The sequence below is a fragment of the Camelus dromedarius genome, chromosome 22 (genome assembly GCF_036321535.1).
Source record: "Camelus dromedarius isolate mCamDro1 chromosome 22, mCamDro1.pat, whole genome shotgun sequence".
NCBI lineage: Eukaryota > Metazoa > Chordata > Mammalia > Artiodactyla > Camelidae > Camelus > Camelus dromedarius.
The window spans coordinates 28642810-28667846 of NC_087457.1; the positions used below are offsets into that span (position 1 = coordinate 28642810).

Below are 25037 nucleotides of genomic sequence, written 5' to 3' on the forward strand. Positions count from 1 at the left end.
CCTCTTCATCCTTTAACTGGAGCCCTTGCTTTTAGCCCACAAACCCGCCTTTCCTCACCACGGGCGGTCTTGCTCCCTTCCTCCCGTCTTCCCACATTTATTTATCCTTCCGAGGAACTGTTCAATTAGTCTCCTTTTCCTGCTTTGATTCCATGTGTCCTAGCTCGTCCCCTAACCTCAAGTTCGGTGTTGCTTCCTCTTTCTTGCATTCTTTTTTCTCAGAATCTGGTTCCGGCCACCGTGGGTCTGTCACTGTCTTTTACTGTAACCATCTCCTCCATGAATTTCTCCATCTTCTCCCCTCCACCTTCCTTGTGTCTTCTGTAGATTTCAGATAAAACTACTTTTTCTGAAGTTGGTGTTTTCTGATTCTTTTTTTTTTTTTCTTTAAGGGTTTAAAATGTCTTTCCTTGCTGTTTTCTTACCTAACCCAGTTCATCCCCTCTGTCCATGGCCAGTGCGTGACACCCACTGTCTCAAGCCCCTGTCACAGCCTCCCTTTACCCTCCTCCCAGGAGACGTCCCTGCCTTCAGAACAGGACATGTTGCCACTTTCTTCTTGTCTCCCTTTTACTTTGAACTTTTGAATCTATCCCTGTGCCTTCCTCACTTGGACTAAGACATATGCTTAACCAGTTTATATAGGTATGACCCATTTGCTCACAAAGATTACCTGTGATTCTCTTTTCTCAGCAAGCACTGCCGGGCCCTAGTTCTCCATAACAAAAACGATGCTCCGGACCGCATGTTCATTTTGTGTAAACGGATGCCTGGAGGACTCCTTCTGATGCCAGCCAGATCCTTTCTTTGACTCACAGCAGCTATCCTCATTCTGACTCTGCCAGTTTTATTTTAATTTTATATGACACTATGTAAAATCTTAAACTCACTTTCTGATTTTAGTTGCAAGTGTTAAAGTAGAAAAAAAATTACAAACGAGATCACTAAATTTTCCACATCCATTGCAACACTGAGAAAAAGGAGGAGATCTCTTTATCCTTGACTCACTAAATAGAATGGCACCATTCTCTTATTTCTAGATTTCTTTCTCTCTTGGTGTTGCCTCTAAAGTCAACTGGATCTTTCCATTTCTTTGAAGCTACTTATTTTCTGGGATTTGAATTAAAAACAACATATCCTCAAAGGCCAATTTTAATTCAGTTAATGAGCAGGGTCCCCTCCAAGACTATTTGTTGCAAAACTGTCTTTGCCCTTTTGGAAGAAGGAAGACACACACACATACACACTCACAGAGGTGCTTTTTAAATGTAAACGTATCTTGTTATACTCTTAGAGTCAGAGCATATCAAGGCAATACGCTTATCTACAGATTAGCCAGTTAAATCTCCTCCTTCCATTCATCTAACACATGAAAGAAAATGTTCTTTAATCATGATTTTAGAACATTCCTTGTCTTTATGCAACTTTAAAAAAGAAAATCAAATCAAGTTTCTTGACTTTTCTATTTCTTCTTCTTCTGGTTTTCTTTCTCTTTCTAATACACTAACTTTAAAAGATATTTTTTCGTTAAAAAAAAATTACTCCAAAATTTTGATTGATAAATCAGAACGACAGAGAAGAAATAAAATACTGGGTCTGTTACGTCCACATTTCACATCTCTGCTGCTCCAGCTCTTGTTCTGACAGCCCATGCCTTCCGTGCTACCCTACAGCACCCCTCCACACCTCCGGGTCCTCTCACCTGACCTGCTACATCATCTCCTGTCTCAGGGAAAGGTCTCAGCCCACGGGATTGATACCCGACTCTTCTTGCAGTATTTCAGCCATTCTTAGGGGAAGGAGAGAGAGCAACATTCATGTAGAGGCTATTCTGTACATCTGCATGCTAGATTTTCACTTTTGCTTGTTTCCTTTAATCCTTCAAGTTCAGATTAGTCTACAGTAGACTCCAGTATCAAGAAGATTTGTTGTAATACATACAGCACTTCTGTAAGGTTAGTAAAGTACACACTATTATTCCCTGTTTCATAATTAAATGTTTGAAAACAGAGAAACCAAATAACTAAATGAAGCTCCTCAAGAAAATCAGTTTAAATGCATGATGAGCTCTTGGTCCTTTGGGTACATCCACAGTTCTAGACCCTTAATACCACGGAAGAGTCTCACAGTCCTACTCCACCCTACATGATGAGTGTAAGTTACCAAGCTATACATGCAGTTCTGGTGCGTGTGTGTGTGTTTAGGGAGAACTGGAGGAGAAGAACAGTAGAGTCAATCTACTTCACTTTACTGACTTTTGGCAAGTTATCAAGGAGATAAATCAAAATCCTCTTTCAAAATAGTTACAACTCTATGTAGTTTTCCTTCATATGTTTAATGGGCTAAAATTCGTAATATTTTTAGTACTGAAAACTAGTATTTTTAGTATTCTATAGTTTTGGAAACTATTTGAATGGTTTTCCATGAAATACATATTAAAACTTAAATATATAAGAACTCAATTGTGTATAATTCAATAAATAAAATATAGCTCATATTAATTAAATGCTAACAGGCCAGGCAACATGCCAAACATTTTATATTCCCTAGTTTATTCAAGGCATACAATGGCTTTATGAATTAGATACTTTTGTTACCATCATTTTATAGATGAACAAGTTGAGAATAATAGTTAGTACCAACTTGAATAGTGGCCGTATAATAAGTACCTGTCAGGGCTACAACTCAACCCCAGGAGATCTGGTTACTCTACTATCAAAGCTGTATTTCACTGCGGCCATTTTTATGTTGCTATCATATATAAAACATGTTATCACAAAGCTTCCTCAGATATCAGATATGCTTTCTATAGTAAGGCCCCAAAGTGATTTTTGTTTGTTTATTCTTTTTTTTTTTTTTGGTGTTTTCTTTTTCTTCCTCTTTATTATTACATTTTTCAGGAGAAGATACATAGATTGGTGAGTGGTTTTGAAAAACTACACTCAAAAGTACTTTTTAAAATCTGAATGTCAGCTTATACAATTAACATGACTACTGTTTGTTGGCTTGAATCAGTGTGTATCATTTGTGAAACTATAACCAATACCACGATGGAATCAAGCCACAAAAATATAAGAAGGTAACAGCTTGCAAGGTCATCAGATAATACCTTGCTTTGATTCCCTGAGGAACTATCATCAGTTCAGTCTTTTAAAATGATGGGAAACTGATAAATGTTTGCTAATTTTTTTAAAAAGGCTTCCAGAAAAGTAAACACAGAAAACAAATGTAGGCAAACACAGAAATTAGCAAATATCTACATGGATTATGTTTGAAAAGGAGCATAAAGTCAGATTTAAATAAGACGGTAAGAATTAATTAAAAGGCACAAGATTTTCTTAAAAGGAAATCATACTAAAATGGGAGATTGCAAATATTTTATTTTGGACTACATACTGAAAAATTATATTTAGTAAATATTTTGAGGTGAATAAAATGTTTAATTCTAGAAGTTAACTGTTTTTAATGTCTGGACATTAAAAAGTATGAACAAAAGCATGTTTATTAATCAAAGCAATTCTACATTTATTTAAACATGCATGTTGAACATCTGTTTTGTGTGAAGCCACATACAAAATAAACTATATTATTATTCTTTAAAAGCTCCTGCACATTTTGGGTAAAATACATCTTTTAAAATCACAAAGAAAAAGACTAAAAGACAAGATTGAATTTTATATACTTTGAGCACAAATCACTATAACTACTATTCACCACTCAACCCCAAAAGAAACCTTGAGTTACCACATCTGAGCGCCCTCAGATTATCTATCACAGCCATCTCTCAGCCCTCTGCACTTCCTGGGAACTGATGCTGCTGGACTTCTCCATGAAAGTACCAACGAACAATAAAATGACTCACTTTATTAAATTTATCATACCAGATGTAATACATATCAGGAACAGACAGGCATGCCTTGATTATAAATAAGGAATTCTGCCAAAAAAAAAAAAAATGGGTATTTCAGCACTGCTATTACCATCAAACTGGGATTTCATACTTAAGACTAGTCTTTCGGAACACTTCCAGACTGAACGCATCTAAAAAGCAACAGATATTCTGATAGCGCAGAAAGGACACTCCTCGTCTAACTGTTAATGTGCAAATTACCTCTGGTCACGTGCAACCAAACTACATATGGCTGAATCAATCCAAGGATCTCTATAATGAATGAGTTTTTCAGAAGAGGGGTTATCCTGGACCTTTTGTAGTAAGACTGTGGCCTACTTTTATCTCCAAGGGTATGCTGTTAATATCCAATCAAATGCTCATGATTCCTGAGAGACTTAGAGGCACTGTCAATAGTGGAGTGTAAATAATGACTTCTTAAAAGTGTCAGCCCTCATGTCACAACATGAGACTCTGTGTTTGTGACCCTGAAACTCTGCCCGCCTGGATGAGAAGAGAGCCTAGGAACCAGTGATTCCTTGTCCAGCTCTTTGGTTGTAGTATATAAGAGAAAGGGAGAGCAAGGTATATCATTATTATATAAAACTACAGAAGGAGGAAGAGAATGGGTATTCCTCAAGCAGGATTTAACACAAGTACTACGAAACCACAGCAGCACACGTAAATTTTACACAGTAGTAAGTTGAGAGACTTATGCATATACAGAGAGTGTTGGGGAAACTTTATACCAAAGTAGAATACAATTAAGATCACGTAGATTTACAAGCAGGCCATTTTCTGTATAGAAAAATCATTTCAAGTCAAGGATTCTGAAGAAATTGCAATCAGCTTTGGAACTTTTAAATGCTAGAAGCTATAAATCATTGTGTGTGTGTGTGTGTGTGTGTGTGTGTGTGTGTGTGTGTGCGCGCGCATGTGTTTTCAAAACCGTTTTAAAACGGTTGCAATGAGCTGCCATCCTGGGTCTGGACAGTGACGTGTACTTTGGAGCAAATCCAGAAGCACCAGAGGGGCCTTTAACTAACTGGGGTAATTATGCTTATTTCTTTTGGAAGGTACTTCTTTGAAATCGTGCTTAGTTTTCCTTCCAACTTTCATGACATGTTTATTGAAATCAAGTTTAATTACTTAAGTTTTCCTTTCCTTGCCAAATGACAATTTCTTGGTGGTGTTTTATGCTAGCATTTGCTTCTAGATGATGAAAGGGCTGAGGATTACCAGCGGTCACACGACTGAGTATCTGGCTTCCATATTCTTTAACGTTATGAATAATCTTTTTTTTTCCAGTAACTTCCAGAATGGCTACACTTAATCTCTTATTACCACATTCTAACTTACTTAAAGAAGGTGAAAAATATTGTTAAGAGAATACTGAAGGTATTCTCTTTTGACTCTATTCAGTGACATCTATTCAGAAAATCATAATCCACCAGGCCATGCGAATCTTCTCAAGAGTGGAGCAAGTCTTAGGTTGTAAAGAGTGTTCACCTTACACATCCAGCCGTGAGTCTGTGGAAGGACGCTCTACTTGGTTTAAATATTTGTATTTACATAGGGGTGCTTTAAAATGAGAATGTACCTTTTACAAAAGAAGTGGGTTATGATATTTAGAACACCTCTGTATGCAGAGAAGGAGGACTCATTTTCTAAATATGAAAATAATGTTCTTAGCTGTCGGGCTTTTCCTTTAGCGATATTTCCAGCCCAAGGGCAAGTGCAAGACAGAGCAGACATAAAGATCTCAGCGCCACTTTTTAATTTCTGGCATCCATAGCATTTAGCAGTCGAATGTCTCAAAGGAAAACAACTACTTTCATTTTTGCCTCCTACAGCCACCCTGTCAGGGGAGAGGTCTGGGCTCAGAAAATGCAGCTCATTAAAATGAAGAATTTTTCCCCGACTTTGATATTCACAGTTCACTAGGGACTTACTACCTGTTCACCGAGCTATTTTGTCTGGAAGGGGGTTGCAACACAGCAGACTCTACTTTAATTAAACTGCTTTAATCAAATTCATTAGGTCTCCAACATTTATAAAACATGTTAAATTATGGCACTGATATTCTTAGTGTATATTTTTTTAAATTGTCAGGTTTTCTCCTTCCCTTATTTAATTGGTGTGTTGAGCAAGACTCAGAACAATACTTTCATCTGCCTCATAAATGTCTCCCTGGCATGCAAGGTGCATGCTCCCTGTATTTTCTTACAAACAACCACTACTGCTTTCAGATGACTAGCCCCATCTTCTCAGCCCACACACATTAAGTTTTAGAGTCATTCCCTGAGAATGGACAATTTGTCATTCCAAGTTGAATTTTGTAAATGAGAAAGGCTTAATATTCTACGACCTACTTTTATTACCATATTGCAATAGAGTAGAAAGGTTTTAAAATACAATCATTCTTTTAAAAGAGCTCAACACAGTAACACAGAGTCACATCAATACACTAATTGGTTATTAACTGAGTAATTATAAATAGACATTTAGGCCTTAGACATCTAAATATTTCTTCTGTGTATGGCTTCTGTAGGCAGACTACAAAAGAATCCATTCTTGTTCTTCCTGAGAAATTTTTCTCCTCTCTTTTAATAGGTGTGCATAATTTTGGCTCTGTTAGCTTTTGGCACAAAAGGACTTTGTAGTTTCTTCTACATCCCAGCAGAGAAAATGGAATTTCTTGGGCAAAATTTGGGATACCTAAAATTCTTACTTTGTATGTAAGTGTCAGTTTATAAAATGACAGCCCAAGAATGAGACACAAGTACATGATTTCTCATTTTAGTAAACATTAAGTAAGTGCAGGACTATTAAAATGAGAGAGGAATGGAAGGCCTTAAATTTTGGGCTGAACAACCTGACAGTTAATAGAAGAAAGCTATTAATGTTGTTAAAAGTATAATTAATGTCTACTGTGTACCTCATGGGCTTACTCTTTGCAGGGAACAACCTGTATAATAATTCATTTTGATGAAGTTATTACACTTGAATTTAATCCATTGCAGCTATTGACATAATATGCCAAGATCTGTAAAGTACCAGGAGTGTCTTGGAAAAACTTAAAGAAATTATCAGTGAAGGGAAGTACTTGAAGATAAGGTGATAAAAGCACATGTGGGTCAGACTACAAAAGCCTTTAAATGCAAAATTGAGGATTTTTTTTAGATCATTGTTAGCTATATGGAGCCACGGAACTTTTCTGAGTAGCAGAATGACATAATTTAAGTTGTTTTTAGGAGGAATCATCAAATTATGGTGCACAGAATGGATTAGAGCATGCAAAGATTACAGACAAAGGATGTGAACTGGGGAGACTGATAATCTGTTATGAGTTGACAGGAGCTTATATAAGAATAATAATAAAAAGAATGAGTAGCTATAGGAGATATTTTGAAAGTAAAGAACACAAAACTTTGGAAATGTAGAACTAGATATATGCAGAACAATGGTAGCCAGATGGAAAAATCTGGAAGTCCAACATGCAATACAAATAAGAGTCATAAAAGTAGGTAAGAACTGAAAGGAGAAGATAGAAAAAGGAAAGAAAGGAGTTCAGAACTCAATTCTGGGACTGTTCCACATGGGGTAGGCAGGAAGAAGAAACACAGATACTTAAGGAGAGAGAGAGACAGTTCTCAATAAACATAGAAAGAAAACTAGAAAACGCAGCATCCTCAGTAAGACCAACAAAGGAAAGAGCTTCAGTAGAAACGCTTATCAGAAGAGCCCAACACTAAGTAGGGGCGAGAAAAATCAAGGCTGGGAATGGCCAAAGGACTCGGGGACGTGGATGTCACGAGTGACTCTTAAGGGCAGAATTCAGAACTGTTGTCGGTGTCAAAACAAGGTCACACATGTAGGAAACAGTGGGCAGTGAGTATGTGTGCTCAGGTTACAGTCACTCTGCTGACAACGGGCAGCGTGAGAGGCAGGAAGGGCTGTAGAATAAAATGAAGGGTTGTTTTTTTTTTTTTTTTAACGAGGAAAAAGATCTAAGTTTATTGGGGTAGAAAATGGAAACAAAACATGAAGAATGAGAGACTGAAGCTGGTGAAAACCCAAGCGTGGGAGTTACTGGAGAAGGAGTTAGAAGATACAGGACTACTGTTCCTTCGTCAGGTTGGCTGAACTAATTACACACCTTCCACTCTGAACAACCATTTTTATCAGTGATTTAGAAATATTTAAGCAGTGACCATGTTCCTAGTAAATCCACGTGAGTCACTGCATATTACAAAAAGGTGTAAATCTAAGATAAAGCTTTATCAGATTTTCCTCAAATTTTCTGTAAGTTGGAAGTATCAACATGAAGAATACATATTTACTGAGGTGCATGCCAGAGTACTTTTATAGTGCTTGAAATAATGAACAGTATCATTTTGAATACATAATTTTATAAGAAAACCACAAAGAGAGAAAAATAAAATTATTTTCACACATGTTCAGAGTCGTTTAGAAAGCTTTTGAAAATTAATTGTTATTTGCAAATGGTCACTTCAATATTAATGATGTAACTTGGAGTTACTCCTTAAAAAAAATTACAGGGGGATCATTCCTAAGCATGAGAAATCTAAAATGAATGTCCAATTGTTATAAATTATGAGAATAAATACAGAATGTTTTGTTTATGTCCAGCAGTCATTCAGGAAGAACTGCAACTGGTTCAAGATTATGATTCATTTATTTCCCAGGGGATGCTTTTCCTCGGTACAAGGGAAGCAGTATCTCTGAGATTTTCTATAACCCTCTGCTTGAGCTCAGTGAATTCACAGCTAACCATATTTCTCCTTTCTAACAAATGCAAGTAAAGCCATCCAAATCATGTAAGATTATGGGACTACATAAAAATTATCTAAAAGCTATCATTTCCTGACTGACAGAATTCCTCCGACCTCTTCCCCTTTGCCTTCTTCATTGTTTCTACTCTTAGATTTCCAGGTCCACCAATCCAAACATATTTCAGCTCCCATTCCAATCCAGTTCCTTGAATTAACAACTATAATGTTGACCTAACATTCCCAGCTGACTTGGGCATGTCTAGGTTTACTTTACTCTTTATTTAGACAAACTTAATGTCTACTTTTACTCTTTATAAGACAAAACACTAGCTACAAAGTACAACTGGGAATGTGGAAACACCAGTTTGGCCCAAGCTATGGTTACTCCACCTCTGAGAGAAGACGACCCAACAAGTTCCAGGTCAAGACTCAGTTCTTAGAACATTTGTCCATTTACCTGGTACCCTTTGAAATCCCGTTTTTCAAGAAGGAGACTACGAGTCATTTGGTGACAATGTTTTACCTCAACAACAACAAATCCAAATCCAAATGTAGGATTTAAATATGGGTGGGAGTGTGACATATTCTCATGTGCTTTCAAATTTTCCATTTAGTTATACACTAAAAAGCATGTTGAAAACAGACTACAATTAATCCAATACACTTATACAGAAAGCAACCAAAACTCAGAAAATTTATGTGATTTTCTGATTTGATTTAGACTACAGCGTACTCAGCTCTCCGTTTAAATTGAGATTTCCTTACTAATGCAACAAAAGGCATCATTTGACTAATTTGTGAAATTATTTAGTATTAAGTAATGCTAGATGCAAGAAGGGGAAAAAAATCTAAAGTTCAGTGTCTTAAACCAACAGAAACTTATTTCTTACTTACTAAGTCTAACCTGAATGACCTAGATTAGTTGGTATATCTTTTCTAGGAGGATCTGAAACCCAGGCTCCCCAGTCCTTCCATTTAATGAGTCTACAATCTTAAACACACGGCTTCCAATGAAAAGAATAATGGACAGTCACGCATGGAGGTTTTTTACTGTCCATGTCTGGTCTTGGCTTAATATCACTTCTGTTGTCAATCCAATGTTTAGAACGCCATCCTTTGGTACACCTTCCTATGCAGGAAGCTGGAAATACTTTAGCTCTGTCTCAGGAAGAAAAGGAATAGATCTGGTGATCAGTTAGTGGTCTCTATCACTAGATTATATAATTATGTTGCAAAAATTGTGTTTAGTTTTTTTTACTGGAATAGCTGGAAGTTTGGTGGTGGTGTTATAATTAAAAACAGGTCCTACAATGTATTTTATAAAATGAATTATGTACTTTGTTCCTTTCCTATACTCCTACAAGTATCTTACACAGAGGAGGTTTTCAATGTTTGTAAACTGAATTATTAATAATAACAGTATTGTAAAACATTTGATAGTCTCCTAAGCTACTGAATAATCTAGCTTCAGTAACATTATTCATTCTTAAAAAACCATGATCTTATAAAAATCCCACAAAAGATTATATTAAATACTTTGTGAAGGATAGTACGAGAGAGAGTACTTTAAATTCATGTATTTTAAACAAAAATGTTTACCATTCTCTCTGTACTCTAAGTGCTGGACATATTCATTAACTGAATTATTCATTTAATAGATGTTAATTGCATGCCTTATGCACTAGATATTGTGGGTAAAACATGAAAGAAGTGAGACAAAGCCCCTGATCTTCTGGAGTTTCCATTTTACAGGGATGAGGAGCAGGGACAGGCAGACAACAGAAAAGTAAACAAATGAATAAAGAAGACAGTTTCAACAGCATGTTCTGGAAGAACAGCTGTGGGTCCATTCTGTTTAGGTTATATATTTAAGGAGAGCCTCTCTGAGGCAGACCGACTTCATGGGCATGTTGCCTGTGCAGTCACATGGGGTCCAAATTCAGAAGACCTCAGCAGTAGGTTGAATGCTTTCATGTACTGAAATTCTTAATAATTTTATCTCTGAACTTGGGTTTCATAAGGAAGTCTAATGGGACGCGGAACATGTACATCACAGGAGGAGGTACGCATAACGTGAACGTGCATCCCTCCTTGGGATCGCAATCATCTCTAACGCCCATGACGGCGCATGAGCACGTAATTCTGGTGGGCCCACAGTGCACAGGAGCTCAGCAAGATTCAGAGCCAGTACCAGGTAGTGCAACACATAGAGGACTAAGTGAAAAGGGATGCTGGCAGCCCCATTTTCCCTGCAGAAAGGTGGCAATGATGTTCTACTAAATATTAATGACCTAGGAGTCCTGTCATGTTAGCCGCCCATCAGCAACTGTTGGTAGAGTGCGCACATACCCAGAGGTCAAATAAAAACAGTAGAGTTCTTTGCAACATCTCCACTGCTGTGGTAGTAACCAAATGCATAGGTATGTATGAGCTACAAAATATGACTCATGTAATTTTGATGATTCTGCATAGGAATTACAGGCTCTCATATTTGTATTCAAAACAGGCATTGCACAGTATAAAGATGAATGTTAAAATTTATGCTAATAATCTAAAATGTAATTTTTTACTTAGAATGATATTAAATCAGATTTTTTTTCTTTTAAACACCATTTCAACATGAGAAAGGGACTGTGGAATAAAGGAGAATGCTTTACACTTTGGTACCTTCAATTACACTTTGTTCTCGCCTTTTGAACAAAGGACACCGATTATCATTGTGCCTCACCAATTTGTAGCTGGCTCTGCTCTAAGACTATGACACTGCTGGACATGAGATCCTCATGACAAAAGAGTTCCAAACCGAAAATGCAGGAGCAGTCCATCTCAGGCAGGAGGAGACATCAGTGCAAGTGATCACAGATGGGGATCAGCTAATCGTGTTTGTGAAACAGAGTGAAAGCCAGTGTCTCTGTAACAGCAAGGAAGGTGGTCCAAAGCAAGGCCGGAGTGGGAGGCCGGGGGGGCCAGATCTTGCAGGACTTAGAAGTCTGTCTCCTCTCGGTGTGGGGTAGTTTACTGAGAGTTTAACACAGGCGGGTTGCGTGATTGATAGACATCGTAAAAAGATTAACCTGATACAACAAAACGGAGAACGGAACTACTGCCAAAGGCTCCCCTCTTACAAACGCTCAGAAACGATATACACCATGTAACAACCATCACCAACACTTAAACATGCTGAGAGCCCAGGGTCTGAAATGCTTTGGCTTCCACACAGCCTAGGGAGCCACTCACTGGCACAGGCAAGTGGAGGAGAAGCTTGGAGTGACTCAAAGAAACTAAAACCTCCTACACAGACTGTAAGATGAATTAGAACCCAATTAGTAAGACAGTGGGAGATACAAACACCATAAGCAAACGGGGTATAAGAGATATTTACGAGAATGTGTGCCAAAAAATAAATGCATACTAATTTCAAGTGAAAAATGCATAAATATTTTTAAATGACCCTGACAAAAAAGCCAACTGAGTAATAACATATAGGGCACATAATCTGACCAAACAAACTCAAGGAAACAGCTAATATATCCCACAGATTTTAAACTATGAAGCACAACTTTAAGAATTCATGCATCAGATAAAACATGGAAATAATTAACTATTCAGAATCAAATGACTTTTAAGCACTACCCAACACAACGCATACTCTATCTAAAGTGGGATTAGAAATTTATGAAATTGGAAGTAAAAAAAAAAAAAAAAAAAAAAAAAAGACTGGACATTTAAGAGCAAAGCACTTACTTTAAGAGGTTAGAAAAAAAAAAAAGAAACAAAACCAAGTGAATTAAGAAAAATTCAGACAGAAGCAAAAAATGTAAAAGAGAAAATAAAGACTTCATAAAAGACTGGCAAATATGATTATTTGAATGGAAACAATGAGAATCTACAAACAAGCTAGACAAAGAAAAAGAAGGATTCTGGATACCAAGTCAGGTTTTTAAAAAAAATAACAGCATTCCCACATAACAGCAATACCAAGTTTTTAATGTTATTTTAGTAATCCTAATGAAAATAGCACAAACCTATAAAGCAATAGGTAATAAATCTAAAAAATGTTTTGGCATTTATATAATACTATGAAGTTGTATTGAGAGAAACCAAAGAAGACCTAAATACATGAGAAAAGAGGCCACAATTATGGATGGAAATACTTAAAAGGGAGTAAAATGTCCATGGCCTAAAAATTATCTATAAAATGAATACAATTCCTACCCCAACATAAATTTTTGTTTTTAAGCTTTAAAAACTTTTTTTTTATTTTAAAATATATTTTGAAGGATAAAGTTGATAGGAATATACTTGGGTCTGAATAAGAGAAAAAAAAAATAGCTTAAAGCAAGCAAGACCAGAGGCTGACAGTCTCAGTCCAGCACAACTATTAAGTTCGTCCTACCTGCTCCATCACCCTAGGTGTGGGGTTTTTACCATCATGTTTAAAAGTGGCTGCTGTAACTCCAGGCACAGTGTTTGTGTTATATAAAGGAAGAAAGCAGAAAGGCAAAATAAGACAGAAGGAAAAAACTTCAATTCTATCTTTGAACTAGAACTCTGACAAATAACATCCCAAGTGCAAGAAATTCTGAGAAAATAAGTATTTTAGGTTTCTAGTTCTCTGTAACAGAGACATTCAGTAGAATTTTAGCTTTGTGAAGGTAAGGGTCCTTGTCTGTTTTCTTTACAGATGGGTTCCAATTGCCTAGAAGAGCACCAGAAATATAGGAGATGATCAATAAATGATGAATTCAAGGAAACATGGTGATTATGAATGAATATGTGTAGCCAGTTTATAGCGTCTTCCAAACAGAGCAAACGGTTGAGAAGAATGGAGAGAGCGATGGAGAAAAGAACAATTTGATTGAGATTGGGGTGTGGGATTTCTCTTCAGGATGTTGGGATTTACTACAGTCAAAGCTATTAAAAGAGTGTGGTTGTATATCTGAGTGCTCACTGGACAAATCAGAGAAACTTAAAACAGGACCACACAAATATAAAAAACTGGTATATGACATGAAACACTGTACGTCAGCCAAACGATATTGGGACAATCAGCCATTCATGGGGGAAAGTAAAATAACACGTAAGAAATAAATTGAATATCATAAAGGCTAATATTGATACATTCAACTATATTAGAATTAAATTTTCTTATTTGAGAAAACATACACACAATTAAAAGGCAAGCCACAAACTAGAAAAAATGTGACTTTAATAAAGTTGACAAATATTACACATGGCTTACGTACTCATGTGTATATTATTAGCATATAACAGGATAAAATAAGGGTCCATAGGAAGATCAAAATAGAGTGAGGAAGGTGAACTAACAAATACTAAAAAAAAAAAAAAAAAAAATTAATTAATTAATTAAAAAATCAACCTTTTTATATTACTGTATTCTCAGAAAAGATATGCGGTAATTATAACAAAATGCTAACATCTGTTAATTCTGTGAGGTAGATATAGGGATTCTGTTGCATTATTTTCCGTACTCTATTTGCCAACATATTTCATATGAACTCTTTCTAGTACCTACAGAACTGTCCTATCTGCTTTGTTGGGAACGAGTGTTGTAGGTGGCTGGATTTGGAAGCCAGGGAGTCACCTAGGTACAGAACAGAAAGGGAGAGGATGGGAATTCGGTTTGGGTGGTACCTCTAGGGATGAATTAAGGGGATGTTTAGACTTAAAACAGAGATTGACTATGTCATAATGAGACGAAAGTGTTGCTAAATAAATTTGATAACTGCAAAATAAACCCCAGATTTCGGTTTGAGGGACTGACACTACCACTTCAGTGATAAGAAAATGCTGTTTCAGGAGGAGATGCAGGTGTGGGGAAAAAACTTAACGGGGAGGGGGTCCTTTTTTAGTTATGTTTGCATGCCTATTAGATATCCCTGTGAAGATACAGTTGGATACACAGTTTGGAGTTTGACAGGTCAAGGTTGAAGATGTAAATTTTGTTGTTTTCTCCATTGAGATGGTTCCAGTCAAAAGCCTGGATGAAATCACCCAGGGAGAGAGTACAGATATGAGGGAAAAGAAGGGGTCGAGCTCCAGTAGACTTCAATATTTAGAGGTAGGAAATAGAAAAAGGAGGAGGAACAGGGGGAGGATGAGGAGGGGAAGGATGGAAAAAGAAGAAGGAAGGAAATAAAATACATAAGGAGATACAGGGAACATGGCGTCAGAAAAAGCCAAAACATCAGATGTGCAGTAGTAACAAACCCCTTCCAAATATCGATTCGTTGTGTTAGGGGGATAAGTAACTAATGGATTCCGAAACATAGGGAGTAACCCTGACAAGAAGGGTGAAGAGGACTGAAGACATCTTAAAATGTTGCACATGTTTTCTGCAGATAGGAATGATCCATTTGAAAGGGAACATTAAATAGTTTGGGGAGAGTGATGATTGCTGGGTGAACTGACCAAGAAATCAAGAGTGGATGATTCTGAGCAGAAAGAACACTGCTCCTTCTACTCGTTGGGACAGAGGTGAAGGAAGATAATATGGGTATAAATGCTGGTAGCTGGCAGATGTCTATACATATAAGAGGAGCTCAGGGAAATTCCTCTCTGTGATGTGAAAACAATTGGACATCATGTACATGATGATGGCTCTAAATATTACTCTACTGCCTATTTGAAAGCAGGAGAGTGGATCTTGAAAGTTCTTATCAGAAGAAAGAAATTTTTGAACAATGTATGGTGACAGATATTAAGTGGACTTACTGTGGTGATCATTTTTTCATTATATACAATTAATCAATCATTAAGTTTTACACCTGTAACTAAGTCAATTATACCTCAATAAAAAAGTCTTTTGAGACTTTAAAAAAAATAACATGGTTTTAATCCTCATTTTTAATTACTCTGCCATTGCATAAAACTGGGTGGCAAATATGGGAACGTAAGATCAGAAGACACACATTTTGGCGTTATTCTTAATACTCCAAGTAGCTAGCAAAGCTTTGCTCTATTCCACGTTTTACAATTTCTCAGTTATTGAACCCAATGTCCTGTACTTCTCACACCATCAAATATTGTAAGAAACTTGTATCGCTAGAGTTTGCCCATTTTATGTATATTTTTACAGTAACTACTACTATTAACTGCCTCAGATCCAATGTCAAATAATACCATGGTAGTGCCTTTGAATTCATTTTGTGCTAAGTGCTCCCTGGGCCCAGTTCCAAGGTAAAAATGTTTGAGCCCTAGGGAATATTCGAATGTTCAAAGGACACCATTCCCTTACCCCATTACTCAACACTCACTCAGTGAGAAATAAATAAACACTATGTTACATGTAATGAATTCTTTGTGGAAGAATTTCTTCAAATAATGTAGCATTTAAGGAACAAACTGTTAATGATTAGGAGAGCAATCAGGATGTAAACTCCAACTCCTCCAAATGCTCCAGCGGGTTAGATTTATGTTTGAAAGAATACTAACCCTTCTCCTAATAATCTGAAAGTGGCATTATTTTAGACCCAGAGACAAGAATCATAGCTTTACTGACTGACTTAGAATTGTGGAATGTTAAAAGCTGGAGAGGATTTAGAGATGTAATCCAACTCCCTATTTTTCCAAATGAGGACATTCAGGAATTTTAAGAAGTTTAGTGATTTGCCTGAGTTAGGAAAAGAGCTGAGATACAAATCCTAATTTCTTATTTAGACAAACATTTATTTCAGCTTACTTTTATTAGGTCTCTATGACATGGACTCCCAGTTGTAAACACACTTGCTGTTTGTCACCTGCTGCTGAGTTTATAAATTATCTACACTGATGCCAGCTGATTTATGTTGATGTTTCTCAACCATTTCCAATGAAAACCTCCTGGTAGTGGGAGTTAACCTCCCCCATTTCCATCCCTCACACTGCTGAGAACCACTGCTTTCTCTCTGACAAGGAGATTCTGAGGAATAGTACTTTCTAGCTTTTATTACAGAAATTATTGCAATACTAAGCATGCCTTTTCAAATTACATGTCTTTAGCCTACTTTGATTATTACACACAGCCTCTCCACCCCAACACACACACACACACACACACACAGTCAGTGAAGGAATCTCATCTCTGATTTAGATGAAAACTCCTAGAGTGTACAATCTGATTATTTTAGACTGTTTCTTAAAGGACTCAATGAAAATCCCTCTCTCAATTATGTACTTAATAATAATGTTGAATATTTAAAACTTCAATGAAGTTCTTATCATCTAGATAGCATTTTTCACAATTTGTGTTGGAGACAGTTTTTAAAAGATATTCAGTTCATCATATTTGTTTTAAAAAATAAATTTATTCCCTAACTGCCTAAAAGCTAAGGAATGTGTAATAACCCAATCAATTACAGTAAAGCTTTAGAATAAAATGTTCTTCTATAACCTTAAATTTTAAATTAAAATTAACCATTATTATACACACACAAAAACTGTTTTTAAATGAATGTTTACTTAAGAAAATTACAGTTTAGTCTACTCAGTATTACTCTCAATAGTTTTGAGGGGACTTCATAAAGTTATCACAGTTGTAGTTAGATAAATAAGTACCATAATATCTATTCAGATCTGAATATTACACTTTCTAAGCATTAAATCTAAAGCTCCTTATCTACATTTAATTGTTCATGCATCAGTTTAACAGTTTAGCACACAACTTCCAATTTATCACTCACAAATTGGAAGTAAATAGCTTAGTGGGAGTTTGAGAAAAATAAAATTCTTTAGAAAGAAGCAATAGTTTGTAAAGTCTTTAAAATTCATAATTAAATTAACTCAGTTATGATATTAACAGGATGCAGATTAAATAAAAATTTATACAAGCAGCAAGTTGAAAGGAGCTTTGAACTCCCATTAAGTTCTTTAAAAACTACTTAAATTCTTTACTACCAGTCTCTTCTTGTTAACTTTACTGTCCATTTTACCAGTTATCCCGGCACTCAATTCTAGAGCACAGCTTTACTTCCTTGAATCCCTCAAAATGATTTTATACCCCATTTTAGTAATCTATTGTTACTAAGTTTTGACTCTTAAAAAGCTTATTTGATAGTCACCATTTTTGCACAAAGCAGTCCTTTTTTCCTAGATGATATGCCTTGGGGATAGTTAGCAACATACCACGTTTACATCATTTACACGTTTTTAACTAAATATTTATGTACAAATTTATGACCCACAGAATGTTTTCAATTTCTTATCTGAGGTTATACCTGGATTCTAACACTCTGTCTTAAGTATTTCCTCTACCTGGAACTCGTCTGTACAGTGTCCACATACTGAGATTTCTTAATTCAACACTCTAATTAAGGAAGGATAATAATAATAACTTATTTCTAAAGTACTGTTGCCCAACAGAACTTTCTGCAGTGATGGAACTCTTCCATATCTGTGTCATTTGATGCCTTAGCTGTCAGGTGTATGTGGCCATTGAGCACCTGTAATGTGGCTTCTGTGATTGAATAACTAAAATTTTAACTTAATTTAAATTTTAACAGCCACATGTAACTTATATCTACCATATTGGAGAGGACAAATTCAAAGCACAAACTCATCTTGGTTGATTTTGATAGATGTTATTTAAAAAACAGGGATTCTACAGTCACTGTGTAATAATTTCTTTCTTAAGGATATCCTGTTCACTTAGAGAGTTCTGAGGAGCCACGTAGTATAATTATATACATGTACTTACACACACACACACACACACACACTCAGACACTATGAAGATATGAATGTGTGTATATATGTTTAATATATGTTTAATTTATGTGGTGTTTCCCAACATAACTTGAGCGTGGATACTTCCATCCTACAATCAATCTCTTGGCATCTTGTGATCTTTTTTTAGAACACCATTTTGTTTTCTTATTGTTATTCTACTTTTTACTTACAAAGGCTACATTTCAGTCTAAGGAATAATGTAAAAACTCCTTAGCATGTCTTGGAGGCCACTAAAAATCGAAAAAGGCAAGCCAACAACCTCTGTTCCCGTAGGATAGTTTGTTTGTTCTGTTTACTCTAAACATTTCCCACCATTTCTCATTCTGAGTATCTTCTGTGCTGTTTTCTTTGTTCATTTAACTAAACTCTGTTCACTCAGTGCAGAAAGAATCTCTCTTTGAAAGAATAAGAATCTCTCTTTTCTTTAAAATCTAATAGCACTTGTTGCCTTTATAGACTCTTCCAGTCCTTGGAAACTTGTAACGCTCTTCCTTCTGACAGTGCTGCTTCTTAATCACTGATGGCCGTGTATCTTCCACTTTTTGGATATTACCTTCCTTATTAGTCTCTGATGACCTTGACTAAAGGGACAGTATGCTATATTTCTTTTTTCTTTTTTGCCTAATGTGCATAGCTTTGAATGCATGTAGTAAATATCTCTGATCTTATGAGACAGTCTTACTTTTCAATGACCTCAAAGAATACTTTCCAATATAGCCTGTCCTTATATGTGTAGTCTTTTCTGTATCTACTCGAAATGCTTTGTGCTGCAAGGTTACTCTTCTATTACTTTGAGACAAAGTAGGTGGACCTGACTATTTTAAAAATTCTTAAATTTTATTCTTAAAAATTTTTTATATCTTTTTTATTAAAATAATCCTTTCCATTTTCTTTCAGCTCAGTAATCCCAGTTTCTACCTTGTCATTAAGTCTTCACCTAGCTGTGAAAACTTTTAGACATAAAGAGTGGCTGTGAACCATATCTAATGGATTTTACATTTTTAAATAATTGAAGAAACACATCAAAAGTAGAATATTCCATGACACATAAAATTATATGAGATACAAATTTCAATGTCTTTAAATAAAATTTAACTTGAACATAACCATGTTGTTTTTATTGTCTAAGGCTCCTTTCTGGCTACAATGCAAAGTAGAATAGTTGTGACAGACTGTACAAAGCTAAATATATTTACCATTTGGACATTTACAGAAAAAGTTTGCCAACCTTTGTATCAGGCAAAGGTAACATTATAGCAAGTAAAAGTAAAATAGAAGTACTGGGAACAAATGGAACTAATCTCTGACAAAAAGCACATATTTATAACTAGTACCTTAGAACATTCTAGAAAATACAAAAATACAAAAATGCATTAACTATCAGAGTGATATCATCACATACCATGCTTCTTCCAGAATACCCCACTATATATTCATAAGAGAATGAGAGTGAAATAGGAAAGTAGTATCTTAGTATTACTATGAATGAAATTTCAATTTCACAGACCCTCAGCAGGGTCTCAAGAACAGTATCTTCAAAACCAGTATACTTAAAAAGGAGAAGGCAATTAACAGATAATCTTTAAGGTGCACATTAGTTTATGCATATAAGTATAGATACTACAGATAATATGCACGTTAGTTTACATATAATAGTACTACTGATCATCTTAACTTTTTAAATGTCTCTAACATTATAGAATTTTTCACTTTTGGATAATTGCAAGTCAGGCTTTGTCTGTAAGTACGAAATACAGAGCCAGAGTAATTTTTTTTTTTTAAATTAGTATCCTGCTCATTAAAAAAAAAATTTGTTAATTTTTAAAAAAAATCTTGGTGGGGTGAAGGGAGGTAATTAGGTTTACTTATTTATTTTTTTTCTTAATGGAGGTCCTGGGGAATGAAGTCAGGGCCTTCTGCATGCCAAGCACAGTGCTCTCCTACTGGGCTCTATTCTTCTCCCCGGAGTAAATTTTATACAGGGATGAGCGAGGTAAATGGAAGGTTTAGAAATGAGAATCCTTTGCTTTTTTCACGAGCTTGATAGTGTAGAAGGCCATTTCTATCAGACCTTATGTCCTCTCACAATAGCCTTGATTGGTAAGTCAGCAATTTGAGACTGAGGTTCTTTACTTTTGAACTGAAGAGGTGGCTAAAAAATACTGTGAGGCTTCCAGTTTAGCCCAGACAAGAGAAGCAGAAAGAAACTAGATCCTTAAATCAAAACTGCAAGAAGACAGGGGTCTAAGGATCCACACAACAGGTAGTATTAATGATCTACAATCAAAGAAGTGTCCCAGAATAGACAAGCACCTTGAAAGCAATACCTCATTTAAAGTATGACTGCACAGCAAAGGTGAATAAAAAGGTACCCTTCTGACTGGCATGTCTAGGCAAGTAATCCTCTGTCAGACGCTGAACACTGGGCTGCATCCACCCAGTACACTAACATTTCTTGGAACAACATATTTTCCCCAAGCCTACTCCATTCCAGATCCCTCCCAGCACACTCCGTCACACCACCATCCGCTCCACCCACTTAACTCCTGTGTGAGAGGATGTTTCCTCAACATTTGTATGTGTAATACACTTCTCTTGCGCATCAGCTCACAAAGGTACAAAAAAAATCCTGAGAATGTATTTAGAACAAGAATGCAAATCTCCTTCTACGTCTTTTCCTTTTTGTGGGTTCAGGGGAGAGAATATTCATACCAAAAAAAAAAAAAGCTACTTCTTTTATTTTTTGAGACAATTCATGGTGTCATACCTGACAAATATATCAAATCTATCCTCTTTGTAAGTTACATAGTAAAACACAGATAGGTTTAAAAAATATGTGTACAGCAAAAAGATGCCATATAGAAACTTGTTATTGAAATATTACTACTGTAACTTCTGTATTTATGTGGTATCATGAAAAATAGATCGATTTCAAATTGATAGCTTACTCAAGATTTAATTTTTATCCTAACATATGAAAATAATTACTATCACTTATCTTAAGAGATTTACATGCTAACAACAGGTTAGATCACTTTAAAATAATTGCACAGTATTTTTCATCCAATTCTGCAGCAATCCATTCTTCTTTTATATAAGTCTATATATACACAGTATTTGTAAAGCAATGGTAACTTTTTGAAAACCCAATCTATGAAATCTACACAAATTCAAATAATCATTTTTCTAGTAAAAAGAATAAAATGAAAGTTACATTTTCTCTTCACTTAATGTCTAATATGCTCCTGATCTTCTGGTGCCTGAGGGTTTATCAAATTGGAAGCTATTATATATAGATCAGCGAAGAAAAACATTTCTACAGCCACGAACATATGTAACCAATTCATGTAATAATGGAACATGATTCAACATTTGAAATGATTTTCTTTGATCAGATAGTTCATTGTCTCCTTTGCCCTTTCTGTTGAAATCATATAAACGACACTTTTACTTAAAATGGACTAAAAGCACACATTTTGCAAAATCCAAAGACAGATATATTCAATATAGCAAGTCAATTTTATGACTTGCATATATAACCAATGTGCATCATTAAGCCTTGGTAACTGTTAAGTTTCACAACCAGAGCTCTGCGGCCCTGGGTCTACAATGAATGCTATAAAACTTTTTGCAAAAATCAGCAGACAGAGGCTAAGTTTTGTGTTTTTACTAGGTTATGATAAGTTGAGAAGTTTGGGATACATTATGTAAGCCACAATTCTATCTTGAAGAAAAAACAGACCCATGTCAGCCTTAACCAAAGAAAGTATACAGCATTACCCAGGTCATTTTTTACAATATCCTCATTGTTTTATAATCTGAGCAATGCAACAAACTCAAATTTTTTCCCCAAAAAAGCAGCCTGAGCCAGCTAGATGATGCCCAACTGCTCATCACTTTTAAAGAAGTGCTAAGAAAGCACCTTTTGAAATAATCTAACCTTATGACTTCACACAATGGAATCTGAAAATCCTGCAACCCATGACTAATGAGAGAGACTTTGGTATACAAAGTCTGGAAAGAAAGCAGATTTGTATTTTATTTAATCATCAGATGACACAAAGAATGACAATGAGGTACCCCAAATAAGACCATTTTTTGAACAGATTATTTAGAATGGCAGAAGAAAAGAAAATTTTAAGGCCTGTTGCCATAATAAAGAGATGCCTGCATGCTTTAGAGAAAATGATTCTATGCTTTATCAAAGTAAAACTCTGAACATCAAGCCCCAGAATTAATCAAAGTGGCTACAAAGCATTTGGACAGAAACAGAATTCTGACAAAGATGAATTGTGTGAAGAGATGCTGCTTCCAATTTTAGAAGAAAAAAAAGATTACAGTCACCTTAATGAAGAAAGAGGGTTATGCACAGAAAACTCAGTAAGCCTCAACACTCACAATTTCCTTGAAAAGTCTGCTTACTGAAAAATGTCCATCTTAGTCATCTATTCCACATCGTAACTGAAATTTTTATGGGACTAAAGCTTTAATCAGTACTTCTATAATAATGTGCTATTGTGGACTAAATGTTTGTGCAAGGAATGACTGGCTTGGGGAGACCAAGTAGGGATTATTATAAAATCAAAAGGGGTGATGTTTAAAATCCTGTATGAGGGCAGTAACAGAAACTTGGTATGTAAACATCAGAAACACTCAAAGAGCAGTTATCATTGATTCAAAATTACAGGTAGTGAAATAGCAAAATAAAAAAAAGGACGTGTTTTCACTCATTAGATCTAGTTTTAGGAAATAAGAATACAATATGAGATTAAATTATAGATTTAAAATTTAATTTTTTTTCAGATATCCACCCAAGGCAAGTAGTCTTCTGGGAAACAACTGGTGGAGCAGAGTCATAAATTAATACTTTTCTCGAAATTCTGTCATGATTTTAATCCTAAAACCAAAGTTATAAACAAAGAAAAAATGGGGTATCTTCCTATTAGTGCCTAAAAAATATTCATTTGTAGAATGAAGAAGAAATTAGTAAACTTTGTGGAAGCAATAAGCTACTTTTGTTTGATTTCCATACATTTCTCTATAATACACATTTCAAATAAGGATCACGCTGAGGGGAGAGAAGGAGCATATGGACTAATTTATGATGGTTTTAGAATATAAGTAAATATTATGAGAATAACTTATGGCTAGAACACTAGAAAATAGAGCTGGGTGTGATTGTCTTTTTCAATTATGCAGCAAATATCTTAATATGCTAAGTTCTTTTTACAGTGACTCATTTTAGCAACCAAAAATTATTAGCAATGTTATTCTGGAAAATATATCTCACAATTTTTGCCAACCAGGATGTTTCACACTGTGACACATAGTAAATATCTATTAGAGAGTTTGCAGGATCTCCACTTGTGTTTTAATAGGATGGGGAAGTGTGTTAAACTCACACTGTTGGTCTACACTTGGGCAGACTGAGATATTTGTTATTTGTTTATTTAATGTAAATGCATATTTGGTTAAATTCTGCTTATACAGGTGCAGGGTCATTAGGCGTATGTACTGTATAAACATTACCTTTGAACTGGGTTTATAAATGGGAGGTGAGCAATGTCAGAACACAAATCATCTTTGAATCAGAGGCTTGGAAATTTGGCCTTTTATCAGAGGGTTGGAGATAGAACCCTTACTTCTTGGGTGGTTAACAGGCTTAATTCCTTCTTTTTCTCCTTCTTATTCTGTCCTTTTAGTGATGCTTGACATATTAAGACAGACTGCCCCAGCAGCACTAATTTTGGTTCCATAATAGTAACAACTATGATTCATTGAGCACTTGCTATTCTCCGTGCACTGTATGTAGAACATATGCAATTTACATTTTTTAAAAACAACCCTGAAGGTAGATATTTAGCCCCATTTTACAGCTGACTAGACAGAAGCACAAATTGTGAGTCAAGGTCGCATGATCACAGTGAGAATTTAGACTCAAACCAGTGCCTGATCAAAGCAAAGACCATCACCCTCTCCCTACTCTCCCCACCCCCTCTCTGCAATTTGAAGCTCAGGCATGGGCAACTTAACACACCTAGAAGACCCGTATGGTCTTCAAGGTCTGCACACTCTGAAATCTGTCAGCAGGAACTTTGTGGCTTTCTCCCCATGCTGCATAACTAAGTTTGATTGTTTTCAAACAAACAACCTTCTCACCCAAATGTCTGCATCTACATTGCCTTTGTGCTCAATTAGGATGGAGAGAAACAAAAGGGCTTGAGGGAGGGTCTCGTCTTTTCTGTTCTTCCATTAACCCAATTTTTGCAAAGACAGAATTGAGGCCCAGAGAGGAAATGGTTTATTCAAAGAGATCAGCAAATTTTAATGGTAGAACGAGAACTTAAGACACACAGACTCCCTACTCTATTTTTTTTTCATTCATGCACTAAGCATACACAACTTCAATCAACCAAAAGAAAAAGTCCCAAATGTGCAATTGAAAAAAAAAAATCCAAGCTGTTGACACAGACTTAACTAGTATCAGTTACTTTTATGTATAGCTGTAAAAGTTCAAAAAAGCTACCCTATATGTATGTACAAAGTTGTTTTAATTTTAAAAATTAGTGTTTTTTAAAAAATATTAATATTCACATGTAGACATCTGAACATTCAACAAGCATTCC

General features: G+C 35.6%; 1 protein-coding gene across 3 annotated transcripts in view; it reads right to left on the minus strand.

Moving 5' to 3' along the window:
* Positions 1-25037, minus strand: part of TENM3 (teneurin transmembrane protein 3) — a 2090952-nt gene that overhangs the window by 1408650 nt on the left and 657265 nt on the right. The window lies entirely within an intron of this gene.